Source organism: Tauraco erythrolophus, chromosome Z, assembly GCF_009769465.1.
Source record: "Tauraco erythrolophus isolate bTauEry1 chromosome Z, bTauEry1.pri, whole genome shotgun sequence".
Classification (NCBI taxonomy): Eukaryota; Metazoa; Chordata; class Aves; order Musophagiformes; family Musophagidae; genus Tauraco; species Tauraco erythrolophus.
Genome location: NC_141496.1, coordinates 62013011 through 62028226, shown reverse-complemented (window position 1 = coordinate 62028226; position 15216 = coordinate 62013011). Strand labels below are relative to the sequence as shown.

At 44.1% G+C, this 15216-nt stretch overlaps 1 protein-coding gene across 4 annotated transcripts in view; it reads right to left on the bottom strand.

Moving 5' to 3' along the window:
* The window catches only part of ABCA1 (ATP binding cassette subfamily A member 1), a 93826-nt gene extending 78883 nt beyond the window's left edge, over nucleotides 1-14943 (bottom strand). For all 4 annotated transcript variants that reach the window (XM_086629940.1, XM_086629941.1, XM_086629943.1 and 1 more), the window contains exon 1: nucleotides 14894-14943. The gene's annotated coding sequence lies outside the window, so the exon portion shown is untranslated. The remainder of the gene's footprint in view (nucleotides 1-14893) is intronic.
* Between the last annotated feature and the right edge of the window lie 273 nt (nucleotides 14944-15216).

Sequence of the window (15216 nt, the reverse complement as noted above, 5' to 3'; positions counted from 1 at the left end):
CTAACAAAACCAATTAAACTCATTACGCCAAGTTCTACAGATAATTACACCGCAGTATCACAATAGGACAGCAGCGCTTCTTAAGGCCAGTACAGGGAAGGAAAGAACAATAACAGATGCCTATAAAAATGTACAAATTGAACCTCCTGTCAGCACACAGCCAGCTGAGTGTACAGTCAGCATGGGCTCATTAACTTCTGTTAGGTACTGCCGTAATTCATTGACATGACCTCTGCAGGTGCTCGTCTTCACATAAGGATGCTCAACTGATCTGACAGGAGAGCCTTCCTTTCCTGCCCAGCTCTCCCTGCTGGTTGTACACTAACACATTCCAGCTGCATTTGGCTGGTAGACAGCGAACTCCCAGACACAGAGTGAGACACTTGACAAGCTGAAGGCAAATCCGCATCAGGAAAAAATCCCACCCTTTGTGGACAATCTCAAAGGACAAGCCCCAGCTGCTGAGGACTGTGCACCCATGCTCATGGACCCAAAGCACACCTTTGCTTACAGGCTTTGCTACAGAGGGACTTTGCAGCATCTCCCCTGCATGCCTGTAGTAGACATTTAAAGCTGTAATTAACATGTAACCCAGCGAAGAAACTAAGTAGGGAATACTATCACCCCTCCTTTATACCTGCTCCATTGCCCCATCTCTGCTCAGGATCCAGGAGATTTGGCAACAACGTTTTTACTCACCCTACTGAGCAACCCAGATTGCTACTCACACAGTGCACGGGTGCTCCGCGGCCAATGTGGTGCAAAAATCCTTCACATAACACGAAGAGAATTGCTCTTTTCAAGCATTTTTCTGCAAGGATATTGGTCTATGGGTCACAGACCTCCATTTGCTTTGCTGTGCTCTTCAATGCTGCACATGACATAAGCCTTTTTGCCTGAGTCCAATCCTGCAGCCATGGCCCAAGTTTGGCATGCAGAAGTAGAGGGCAGGAAGGGACTGCACAAGCTTCTACAATCACTGGTAGTTGCGCAACAGATTTTTTCTTCAGAAGTGTTCAGAGTACCACTACATATTCCTCCCCCCTACAAAATGTCCACTCTCTGCAACAAATTACTTTCCAATGCTTTCCAGCAATTACAGCTGAAAACCAAAATCCACGAGTATAGAGTTCCACAGGAGGAGTGCAGGAAGGATCCCAGGGAGAGCCAGAGAGACCTTTGGCATTCTCGTAGATGGAAATACAACCAACTCCGGTGCCTTAATACCCTGCACAGAGGCAGTACAACATGTGAAGCGGTCTGTGGGATGCTTGAGCTAATAATCATGGGGCAGGTGGTTTAACCCATGTCAGTGAAAATCCAGACATTGGTCCCTCCCAAGTGCAGTCCGCAGGATCCAGAACACAGAAAGACTGCATTGCAGAGGTTGTAGGGTCCACATTGCACTAGCAAACTGTAGTGAGGTAAGGGCAGATATGTGGTCGTTCAACATGTCTCAGCTATGCAGCCAGGACTCCTCAGCTGCAGCCAACTGCTCAGACTCCAAGCTCTCTGGAGTTCAGCTAAACTTTACTGGGAACAAAGCAAATGTGCTGGCCTTCAAATAAGGCCAGTTTGTCTGCATACAAGTTCCAAATGAAGCAAAACCACTGATTTGTAAGGACCGTATCCGAAGACTGGAAAACCTGACTCAGATGTAGACAACACCAGTCAAGTCCCTACATTAAACTAGAAGACAGAGCCTAACACTGGAATACTCACCAAAAGCACAAAACCCGAACCTGAAGTGTGTCCAGTTCTTCCCCTAGCCATGCTGAGGTGACAGCTTCGAAGATATATTCTGCTCCAGTGTCTGTCACAGACCAGGCAACAGGTTTGTTTGTTGATGCCTAGAGCTGCCTCCTGTTTTGATCCACAGAGGCTGACGTATTTGGTTCACTGCTGATACAAGTTAACTGGGTCCACTTGAATTACTAATGCATCAGAAAATGCTCTGGAAACTAAGAATCTCAAAGGAAAATGGGTTAGCACCCTTTCAGATGTTCTTTCAGTTGACAAAAGGTAAGAATTTTAAGCCAGAGATGCAGAAAACTGACAGACCCAACACTTTCAGCTCAGCTGGAGCTGAAGTCCATCTGTATTTTCACTTCAGACTAGTCTGAGAAGTTCAACACAGCTGGGAAACCCAGCTTGCCATTTGGTACTGCTGTGCCAAAACACACAAATACCAGCTAGTTTCCATTGCAGACTTTTGTGTCTCACCTAAGTAAAACGTCACGAGCCAACCGCAGGTATCAGTGATCACTCCTGACGCTCACCCAGAACCATCTAAAGCAGTAATCCTGTTGCTGTCTAGAAAAAGAAAAGCTGCACAAATCCATCACCATAGCATAAGTTCTGTGATGTAAAGTACCGCAACTCTGCGGAAGAGAACAGGGATTTATACCTGCCAATATTGGAACCGTCCTTTCAAAGTGCAAACTCTTGCTTTTTTAAAGCACTTACTCCATGAACATAGGAAGAATTCCCTCATCTGCAACAAATAGCATAACTTAGTTGTGGAGATAGATGTCTTTGTGCAAGACATCCAATCTTTTCCTTGTGTCAGCACTGCAACTTTTCCAGTAGAGGCAGATACCAATACATGGCAATCTTAAGCGTAGAGGCATCAGGCTTACTTCTCTTCACCACCCAGAAATACACTTTTGTCTAGCTCTGCTTCAGCATTTCTCCACCTTTTCACCAACATACGAAACACAACTGCGCAACTTTGACCACACAGAGCACACCAGGGGAGACTCAAATTGACTACAACTTCAGGGGACACCTGGCAGGTGGCTGGTAAACTCCAGTACATGCTCAAACTGAAACCTAACCACAAATAAACACATATCATCACAAGAGCCTCTCTGACAACTGAAACAAGCAATGCATGTTTGGAACAACATCCTGAATCCAAGCATATGCCCTAAGCAACACATAGATACATCAATAAGCATTCAGTTAACCAGCCAGCCAAGAAAACGTAAGGATTAAGAAGCCATTTATGTCAGGGATCCAGTACACAGAGGTCTCTGCATGCTCTATCAACAAGTCACTCAGACTTGCGCACACTTAGCATGCTATTTGTTAGGTGTTTTCCCAATTCCATACAAAAGACACACAAGAGGGATCAAGTAATAACGATGTCCTAATACTTCCCCAGACTTTGACAGAGTTTGAGTTCTCTTCCTAGGGAGAAGTTGAAGAAGTTACCCTTAAAATTACAAGAAAGCTTCTTCAGCCTGCAGAATCAACAGACATCAGAGGATAGGCAGGAGGTGCAGAGCAATTTGCACGTACCTTCTGATCCACCCTGGGATTTCTGCTTTGCTCTTGGCAAAGTTCTAAGACCAGGTCAGGACCTTCTCTACTCATTCAGACCAGCAACCACAACACCCAGAAGCACAGTGTCCACACTCTTGTCCCATGGTCTGCCTTTGCAGAAGACTCTCTGCACATGACATGTCCCCTCACTGCAGAAACCCTGCATGGACTCCAGACCTATAGGGCTGCAATTCCATTTCAGTGTGCAATTCAGAAAATTCCTCTTAAGAGAAAGTTAGGCTATAGGGCAACCTCTGAAAACACTGACAATGAAACATATACTTCAACTAACCCTTTCTGTCTAGATCAGTACCATCCACTACTTGGAAGTAGGATGGCTGTTGAAAAGTCCACTAGCTGGTATACCAAGAGTCTCCAGACCCAATCCATCTTACATATAAAGACAAGTATTTTTACAGCTGTAGATTTAAAGAGGAAAAAAGCTCAAGTGGCAGAGAATCAATTCCCCACCCCCATGCCTGCTGTCTGTACTAAGTAAACATAAAACAGCCTTCAAAAGCAGCTTTCTGCAAACAATGCAGCTGTTTGCTTTCTTTTGGGGGCAAAAAAACCTTTCCCCTAGAGAAGAAATCACTATTTAGACAAGGAACAAAGCAAACTTATAAAACCACATGAGACTGGAACATTTCATGATTCTGGCAATATGCTATAGACCCTTTGTGTCTCCAGCGATGACTTAAATTCAGTTCTTCTCTGCAGAGCTAAAAGCTTTTACTTGTTGATGAAGGTTCCTCCATGAAATCAGTTAGTGGCCTCTGACCTGTTCTCTAGGTCAGATTTCCATATCACAAAAGCCACCACCACTGGCAGCTCTCCACAGACCAAGCAGCCACGGAGAGTACCAATGTACTACGGAGAGTACAGCAATGTAGTATCCAGAGATTACACCCCTAGGAGGAGAAAAAACGCATCTGGTGGACACAGCACAGGTTTGAACTACTAGAGCCAGTGGTGTTCCTCTCCCACAAGCAGACATAGTATAGCACACTACACTTTCTGTCTCAGACAAAAAGTTGTACATCAGCTTTACTCCAATAGCTTTTGCATATGTAGGTATCAAGTCAAGCAAGACTCACTTTGGAAGTAAAGAGGCAACCAAAGCACAAACACCAGATTTCAGCAGAAACATAGTCCTCTTTGGGAATGCTGAGAAATGTCTGAACATTTCATTTCCTTTAGGCAGCATCAGGCTGCATTTTCTGGAGCAAGCAACATCATGAGCCACCTTAACTTTGTGAAGCCTATATCCAAGGCCAAAGTCCTCCAGTGCTCCATATGTCACCAGTTGAGAGTGGGTCCCTGTGAGATCTGTGAACACCAAGACAGGACAGAAGTGTCTGCCTCATTAAATGACATTTTGACTCAGACAAGACAAACCATCAGAGAATTAGTGGCCTGGATTGGTATTTGGGTAACAGAGGTGCTGATTAAGCCAAGAGTCCAGAATTAAATACACATCTCCCAAATCAAGGTTTACCATCTTGGCCACTTCTCTGCAGAGCCCCCAAATTTCACTTCTTCCAGCATAGTACCTACAACCAAGCGACTTACTCTTACACAACTACATCCACTTTGTACAACGTATGACTGTACAAGGCCATAAGAAGCATTCAAAGCACAAGAACATCTTCACCATAACTTCCACAATTCCCAGAAAGGGAAAACCACTTTGCATCTACACAACTTCAAATGAGACTAAAGGAGGAAAGAAAAAACAGCATTAACCCCAATTCTGTTGAGATTAGGCTAGATAAAGAGCAGCCGTGGACAAATGCAATCAATTTTTTATACTGCTGCTACAGATCTAATTAGAGATAATATCCACAGGAGAAACAGCCAGTGCATAAAGAATCAGAAGTAATGTCCATTCTGTGATGAAAACAACTTAACAAAGCCTGCAAAACCCACAGGAGCAAGTCTGATGTTCCCATCTCCAAAACCTTCAAGAAGTCAAAGAATTTAGCATATCTAACGGAGCTCTAGGAAAGAGGACAAACTGCCACGGAAACAATGGTATTTCTGTAGGAACAACAGTATTGCTCTTTTAAAGTAATCTCTTATCCCGAAGAGCCTGAACTAAGTTACAAAAAAGTGCCATGGAAAGTGTCAGCAGCAGAGAGTGTTCTAGTTACTCACCTGAGACCACAAGCAAAGCAAGCGCAGAGATGAGAATATAAGCACCAGATCTCACACGTCTGTCTCCTGGTTCAAGCACCGCTAGACTCTGCAGCAACCACAAGCAATGCAGAATCAGCAGCGGAGGTGTGAGCTTTGAACCTACAGCCTGCTGCGTGGGACATGGGATCGTTACCAGTGGAATCACATAGACACTAAAAGCAAACCTTTCGTAACCTCCCCACAGAGGACTTCTCTCCCCCATTTGGGACATTTCTCTCCCATTTGCCAAATGAGTATCGGACACCAAGTTTCCCATTCCACCTAAAAATTAATTCAGCGAGAATTGCTTTCCTCTTCAAAATCACCCAGGTCACATCACAGGGTTTACACCAACTAATTGTTACTAGCAATGGGATTCGAGAGCTGCTGGGTCAGCAGGCAAGAATTTAATTAGGACCACAGCCAACAATATTCAGGTGGCAATTCTGGGCAAGATACTCTACTAGTTTACATCACTTTACACACACACTGACTACTTGGCCTTAGATTTGGTAGTAAACAGGTTCTGGCCTTGTTCTCCAGATGCTTACTAATATTGAAAGCAACTAGCACATTGCTTTCAGCATGGCCATCTGTCTGGCCTCTGAGTAACTATGACTTGTATGACAGAAGCACTTTAAGATCCAGCTTCATGATAATCCCCAACCAGTTTGACTCATTTTCCCTCCTTAAGGAGCATGTCAAGTTTTGCAAAACTAATCTTAAAGGATAATCCCAAAACATCAGGAAGCTGACAAAATGTTCTCATGGAATCCCTCCAGTGACCTGCCACCTCTGGTCCAAACAAAACCGAGACACACAGCATCTCACTCACCCACAGCGTCCTTAAGGCAGCATGCACACAGCTACAGAACACTGAATAAATTACTCCCCTTTGTTGTCCGAAGGGGCTGAACCTCACAGAAGACAGGACACAGCCCGTGGAAAAGGACTTCTTTTAGCACTAGTTGACAAGAAAATACCTATTCACAACCTGCTTTAACTGCTGCTATTAAAACAATTAGTGACATAACCCGAGCCCAATACCAGGTTCTGCCTATGGCACTAGGTACACCACAGAGAAGGCAGCCTGGACCTTGCTCTGGCAAGGGTTGGAACTGAAACAACAGGATGTTAGGGGCAGAAATCTGGCTTCCTAACTATTTAGGCAAAATGGCAAGGGGTTTCTGAAGATTTGTATCCTCAGCACTAGGACTGAGCAAATGGATTTTTCAAAAGTCAATATCTTACACGCTGAGCCTTTCTGAATGCTCCACTATGAACAGCTGAGCAGATCATTTTGAAAGATCTGGCCCAAAACTAACATAATGAGCACTGAATTCTCTGGCCCTGAACTCTTTAGAGTATCTGTCTTCCCTCTTCTGTCAAAGCCAAACTCCTAATACGTATTTCCAGGCCACAGGTGGACCCACCCCAAACAATCAGAAATAAAACTATTTGGGACAGTTTCCCAAAGAGTAGAGCACCAGCTTCCAAAGTCCTCCGTAATACAAATTGGACTACATTTCCCAAAGTCCTCAGTGCCTCCTTAGACATCTACACAAAGCCACATTTTCAGAAATGGCTGGTGTTTTATAAGCTTCCCTCATGATACAACACGCCAAGCTGTTTTGAAAACCTGTCCCAGGTCGCAGAGGAGCAACGTTTGCCTACCAGAACAACCACAAGAATTGGTTCTCATTACTTCTAGCATGCTCAAAAGGCTCGTTGGTGAAAGCAAGTGCAGCTCCAGTGCAATGGAAGAAGTTGAGCTTGCACGCACCGCAGCCGGACTGACACAAAGAAAAGCATGTGCAAGAGACTGTGACATGCACTTCAGCAAGAGGAATTGCTCAAATGTCAAGTATAACACTCAAGATGATATGCAGTCATCTATTTTTTAAAAAATCCAGCCTCCACTGGAAGGTTGTGAAACACATGGAGCGTTTCAAGTTTCAACATTACACTGAACATCCCCTGCTTTCCCCATATCAACAAAAAAAGCCAAGATCTAGTCCATTCTCTGGCAAAGCAAACACAAAAGCTGACTTGCTTTACCACGGCCAATGTCCAAAAATCCATAGTCCATATTAGCAGTTGGGGGTTTTTTGGCTCTCGAAGAATGAGTTCTTCTATAGTGGAATCTAGAAATAATAGAACAACCTGCTAAAATAAAAATTGTGACATTTGAGCTCAACTCATGCCATTAGGCTTTGATCTCTGAGCACTCATCGTATCATCAGTACACAGTTTGCAAAAAGCTGTGTTACATAGCCTTGGTTACTTTTTTCAGCTGACACATCCTGTTTAAGGACGTTATCTCCGCAACTGAAAAAAAAAGGGTGAAGCATTCCACATTGCAAAAGGTACTTTTCTGCTCGGCTGCAACCTCCAGAGGCAGAAGGAAGGCAGGGCTCCCCCATGGAAGTCATCAGCCTCACCAACTTTTAGGAAAAGAAATCCAGGAGGTCAGAATGCGTTAGACCAGAAATGCTTTCAATCGCCACCCTTTCCACAGCACATCCCAGTCATGGAATCATGCTTCGGACAAAGCAGCCACAGATCTGGTTTAAAAAAGAGTGAAATGATAGGTGTTCCACAGTCCTACCGCAGAGCAGCTGGGGCTTCACTGGGATGCCTGTATCTTCTGTTAGGCAAAGCTATCAAACCTTGCAGCTTTGCCATTACATTCGTAGGGATTTTTTTGGAAGGGACTATCTTCTCCTACATCTTTTGTACCTTGCTCTTCATCTTAAGAGAAGACAAGGACACAAACTATGTGCAGTACAAGATTAAACCGCAGTTTGAGGTGTATGCCTGCCCTGTAATGTCCAAAGAAACTTTACTGTTATTTTCCTCTCGATCTTTGCCACTTGGGACCATCATGCCATAAACCCATGCGTGTGTTTAGTAACAGAGCAGAACACAACATGGCTTATACTGTAGAAAACAGGCAAGTGGTGTCTTTGGGATTCACCAGCATAAAGAATAAGCTGACTGGTGAGCTCGATATCTACACAACTCCACTGGTATCTGTGGCACAGGTATAAGTAACAGCAGATGAAACAAAAAAAATATCCCTCAACTATGCAGAAAATCATCAGCCAAGAAAAAGCCTCTAGCACAATGAAAGGAAATTACATTCTCGAAAAAAGCAACGAGCTGGCAAAGGCAGTATTTAGCAGCCACTGTCAGCTTGAGCAGAGTTTGATCCTTTAAAGCCTACAACAGACAGGCCCACAACATGACCTTGGCTCCTACATGGCTACAATCTAACTGTATGATTTAGAAGCTAGTAATTCACTGAAGTGATAAACAGATGTCCACGCACTTTTGAAAGCAGAGAGTGTCGCTACAAAGAGGAATGAATTTCTGATCAATCCTGGCTACTGATACAGAGTCCAATAACCACTTATCTCTAAAGTTATTCGTAAGAGAAGATGAAAATAATTGGCACATATGATAAGAAGGAAGCCCACGTGCCTGCTGTGGCAGGTGTGGCGCAGGGCAGCTAGCCGGGAGTGCTGCCAGAAAGCACGTGCCAACCTTCCCCAGTTTGCCTGATCCGCAGAGGAAACAGTTGTTCCACACACTGTGTATTCCTTAGCTCCAGCTGTAAAACCCATAACCCCACTGCTGAAGCTTTGAATCCTTAGGGTCAGTATGACAGTCAACAGACATGTTCGTGTCCTAAGCTACCTCTCATGGTGGAGAATGATTCAGGACAGAGCTCCGTTAGTTTTCTCCAGTAGTTTCAAGGGAGCAAGCACTGAGGTGAAGAGCTGTGGTCTACTCAACTTCAACCAAATGACGCAGAAAAGAAAACATTTCAGGTACATGAAGAAGTGGCATGAAACGCCAAAAGGAAAAGCAAGAGAGAAACGTAAACAAAAGTTTTGCAAGATTTTAATGGATATAGGATTGAAAACATACTTTTTTTGTTGAGCTCAGGATATCCTTAATAGTATTCACTGAGAAAGTTTCACCAGAGTCAAAGCATACTCCCACAGACAATCCAGTTGACTGCAATTATGTCTGCTTTTATATATAAATACAACTGGGAAGATAGATGTAGTGGTATGGAATATGAAAAGCATGTCACAAGAACTGGGAATGAAGCTATGGAAGACAGGGCAATCAGAAGAACAAAAAAAAATAACCTGGGGAAAATAAGATCTGAAGAAATCTGAAAACAGATGGTGTACAGGTGATGGTATCAGTTGCTAGAAGAAGGAAGTGGGTCCAGATCTCTCCAAAGACAGCAGAAAAACTTATACTTCTCACTTCAGGATGAATATTTAAACATAGGTTTGAGAGAGCTAGGAAACAAAGCTGAAAGAATTGCTAGTCTGATTTAATAAAGAATAATTAAAACATCTAAAACACTTTAAAACAAAGAAATTAGATAAAAGCATATTGCCTATTGGTAGAACAAAAATACAAATGCAGGATCAATTTGGTTTATTAAAAAGGAATGCTTCATTTAGAGGAGCAGATGTTGAATTCTGGCTCCAGTACTGCTACCAGAATGAAATGTCCACGCATCTGCGCTCAAAAAAAGGTTGGCGCTGCTTTCTTGTTTGGATGAGAAGAGTTTGGGGTTTTTTTAATCCACTCAAATTTGGTCTTAACTCTGCTTTTACTGGCAGATATAGCCAAATTCTTGTTGTGGGAGCATAATTACAATAAGAGGAAGAGAAAAAAAGCCATCAATAGATCCCTAGAATATCAGTATATTCCCCATAAACACAGCTCTCAGACAACAGAACATGTATGATAATTTTTGTTTGCTTCTTTTGAAGGCACCAAAATTCACCTGGAAAAGCAGAAGCAACATCTGAAATCCTGGGACTTAAACCCACCTGGAACCTGCTGAAACTAGCAACACAGACTACAGTATTTAAAAGATGAGTTACCTGCTGCAGGTAAGAAAAAAAAACGCTTTCTCTTCTATCATGAAGAGTATAAACTTTGTCATCTCATTGTTACACTGATGGTGAAAGCAGGTAAGAGGAAACAGGGGTAAGTCCTTGCAAGATGGGCACAGGTGCTGGGAGCCAGGTTCTTCCAGTCCCTAATCCTGATCTTATCACCTACACCACCACCACTGCTGCTGCTCTGAGACCCTCTGCGTGGCTTAATTTTAGCTTTTACTAAGCTAACAACCAAGAACATTAATGAATATTAGTTGCACAGTTGCTTTCCTGCTCCTGGTAACAATCATTCACTTGGAAATGGGCTAGAAAAACTGTAGATCGTTTCAGGAGCCAAGCAAGTGGGGTGGTAAACAGGTTCATGCCACCTTATCTTCCACATAGCCCTGCCTGCCATTTGCTGAAAAGGAAACCAGACCTCCAGAACGATCTCTGAACTGTGTGGTCAGAGGCTCCAACATTGTTTGTTCTTTCCCGGAGTATGACGTTGCTATCTAGCTCAAACCAGAACAGCCTCGGAAAGGCTCTTTTGCTCTCCTTTTTCTGTGTAATACCAATTGTTCCCTAACAAAGTTAGCACAACGCAAACCCATCTCCTATTGCATTAGACAGAGCTCTGCTAAGCAACACTCCTCCAGAAAACAACAGAAGAGGAAAAAGGTCAGCTTGTATTTGGATATTTATGCCATTCAAACTGATGTGCATTCTTGTAATCTGTGATCAAGCTTTTTCACTAATAACCTAATGAATAAGGATCTGAATGCTCCCATTTTTCCTACAGTGTTAGCCTGTTGTGTCAGGAAAGCTGCATCAACAGTTTTCCGTCCTACTCTGTCTCAGTTTCAGTCCTTGAGGCAAGCTCACATGTTTTTTCCCCAGTGACAAATGCTGAAAAAGACAGGACTAGCTTAGCTGCCACCTATTTTGGTGAAACAGACTGAAAAATAGAGAAGAAGGTATTCCCATGAGTAGTTCAAATCATGGTAATTCTTCCGAGTTACTCTGTAAGACTTTTCTACGACCAATATAAATTCAAGACATGTAGCTACAGAATATGAAATATTTGAACTTTTCGTGGTGATCATCTTTTGAACACCACAAGTAGAATCTTACTATGGTATTTTTAATCTATATTCTTAGTTACTGCAGACACGTCTGCTGGTTAACTACACAGTAAACTTTCAAGCATTCAGAATTCAAATCCTCAGCCAGTGTAACTATGAGACAATCTCAAAGAGAGCAAATTTCTACCATGATAGACCTGGAGAAAGTGGGTAGAGTCCTAGTTGCTTCAGATGAACAAGGCAAATATGCCATATGTATAAAAGATGTTTTACTAAACAGTAGGTGCTGTCTCTAGCCTCTCTCACAGCAGGAGCCATGAAGAATAACCAGCCTAATGGAAACACGCTGGTGTTTGGTCAGCCATGGCCTCTGGACTTATTTCAGGATTTGGTGTGTTGCCCAGCCTAGGAGACCTATATAAACACCAAGAGTGCTTGCTCCAAGGTTACTTAAACAAATTGGTAGTCTGGTTCCCTTTCTGCTCTGCTCCTGTCATCATCTTTGTGTTGGCACCAGCGCTCAAAGCCATGAGAAGACTCTGAACACAGGATGTTGAAAAAAAATCACAAAGCAGAAAGAAGAGAGCTCGTTCTCGATTACTCATCCTGGGTTGGTGAACTCCAGCTCCAGCAAGGACGATGAAATGGATGAGGAGAGAAAAAGAGAAGAGGCACTCAGGGGAAAATGAAGCAGATCCATTACTAGCGCACAAGCAACCTTCAATTACTCTGGATTAAAGTTCTGAAGAAACCACACCCTAAGAAATACTGTGCCTGCATGGTGCAACACATGTGATAAACACTAGCAGAGCCGATCACATCTGGCCACAGATGGATGAGTTCAGGACTGATACTCCTCCTGCTCTGCCTTCACGGGTCTAATTCTGCCGAGCGAACTCACTGGTGAGAAGACAGGCTTGTAGAGATGAAGGCATGGGAGAATTTGCTTTCGGAATTGTGTACATTACACTAGATTAACATACAAGACATTGCATGCTCCAGACCAGAATCTGCATAGAACGTTCAGAGTCACTTTCCTCAAGTCACTGAAGCTTATTCCTGAATCACAGCCAGGTAGAAGTTCAGCACAAGGAACGCTAGAGAAAAGGGCTACTCCTGGAACAAAGGCCAAAATAATTTTACTGACCTCTTTTTAAACTCATGACATTTCATTTTCTGCAGTTTAGCATTTCACCAGGAGCCACTCTTATCTACACTGTGATGGTAGATGTCAAATCTGGTGCCGGACCAAGTCTCTGCTCACACCAATAGCATTTTGCTACGCACATTTCTGAAAACAAATTTAGCATTACAAAAACTGTTTGCCAGCAGCTGCCTGTGGCAAACTGATTTATAAACATGCCTCAATCTCACTGGGTGAAGAAACCGTTAAGAAACTTTCAACATACCTGCTTGCACTGCTATGCAGCTGCATTCAGAGGAAATTTGGAATCAATATCCGAAAGATTACCATGATTCCTGAAAATGCCAGAATCTTCCATATAGCTGCACCCAAGATGTTTGTTTCACATAATTATTATATGGCTAAGTGTACTTCAGCAGCAACTTATCAGGGGAAAGTTATCGTGAATGCTTGGGGCTAGCTACTTGATTATTACTCTCTAATCTCAGATGACAGTAATTGTGATCTCTTGCAACCCAGATGCCAGCAGATATCTCCTCAGAACATCTACAGTGAGCATATAAAAGCATCAATTTTTTTTTTTTTTTAAAGCTAGGCATTCTCAATTTAAAAAGTTCCACTTAAATTCTACCGTACACCTCTCATGTTCCACACTACTGAACTTTAATCCACATTTTGTAAAGAGCTGACTTCTAATTCTTATCATAATCAGCTCTACCCAATTATAATTACACAAAAAAACAAGGTGTCACGAGTAAAGGCATCAGACTCCTGCCCTTATCTGTCCAGACTGCATCAGACAGACTGTACCATGCCACTCCTACATACAGTAAAATTCACATTTGCACAATGAATTGTGAAGACCCATGGGCAGGATTCACATCTGTTACATCAGTAACACGGGACAGAGCCTCAGGTAGCACCCATTTAGCCCAAGGGGCATCACAGAATCACGCACTGACCTGCCTTACGGGAAAGCCTCAGCATACATCGCCATTCCCACTCGTTAGGGGGGGAAGCTGTGCCACAGGGACCAAGCACAAAAAGCATTTGCACGGAACGTTTACTACCATGACCCTCTTTCAAAACGGAGTGAGACTGCTCAATTGCACAAGCGTTTCGACAGCAAGTCTGGCCATCTGTTGTTAACAGAACATCCCCAAGACAAGACTCCTCTCTGCTGTACAAGCATCAACTCATTTTCAAATCATCTCCAAACTGAATTTTAATGTGTTAACGAAGATCGATAACTTCCAAGAAGTCCAGCTCCTCTTTAGCCTTCAATTTAACACGTTTACAAGGGAGGTTGGATTATATGATCTCTAAGGTCCCTTCCAGCCTATGCCATCCTATGGTTCTATGTAAGCCCATGTTTACATTCCTCTGGCTACAGAAAAGTCTATTCCAACACACTGAAGATTAACTTTTTTCTTCCAAGTAAGTTATTTGTACCACCTTAAAGCCTCCAAGCCCAGCAGCTGAGGTGCTCCTGGTTTATGTTTAAAACAAGCAAAAACGCTGCTTAACACGAACTTTTAATTTGTAATTGGAGTATCTTTCCTGATACATTTTAAGCATCTGGGCAGTTGTGCAGCCTCCACAACTGAGCAGCAGTATTTTCTCACACGCTGATGACAGGCTGTGATGTAGCAGTCCAGACTTAACAGCCTGGCACACAGAATCAAGATTTATTGCATGCAACTGAACCTCCTCCCCATCACAAAAGCGACCGGACCGATCCTTTATTTTTACACTCCCCCTCATCCCAAGGCCTTCTCCTCCCCTCTCCTTTCCCTCCAGGACTTTACAAGATTCTCATAAGAGCGAAGGAGATGAGAACCCTCCCGTTATCTTCTGGCACCCACCGGGGCTGGAAGAGGCGGCGGTAGGTAAGCCACCCTACGCGAGCGCTGCCAAGTCAGAGTCGCCTCGCTCAGGATAAGCTAAATAAAACAATTATTAAAAAAAAAAAAAAGCACACACACAAAAAAAAAACACTATTAACCCCTTCCCGATCCCCCGCAAGCCGTCCTCCGAGCCACGCCTGGGCACTGCGAGCGGCAACACGCCGGAAAACAAAACCAAAACAAACAAACAAATAATTAAAAAAAAAAAAAAACCACACTTATTTGCTTTTCTCCTCTCGCTTTATGCCGCCTGCTCCGGGCGGAGCAGAAACAAGCGGGGAAGCCTCCTCGACAGCTGCCCGTGGCGCGCCCCCCACCACCGCCGCCGCCACCGCCTACCTCCCCGGCCGGCAGCCGCCGTCGGTCCCGCGGGGACGGGAGGGAGCCGAGCCGAGCCGAGCCGCGTTGCGCCGCTGCTCCGCCACCTCCGCTCCGCGTTGCGATCGCGCCCCCGATCCCGATCCCGGCCCCGGCGCCGGCCCCGCTCCCGCGTCGGGCGCCCGCGCCCCGCAGCGCCTCTTATAGGGCGGCGGGGAGCTGCCCGCGGCGGGGGTGCCCGCCCCTTCCACGGGACGGGGCCGCCCAGGAGCCGTCTTTTCCCCTTTCCTCTGGCGTGCTCTCTCCTTTTCGTCTTTTCTTTTTCCCCCTTCCCTTTTTCCTCT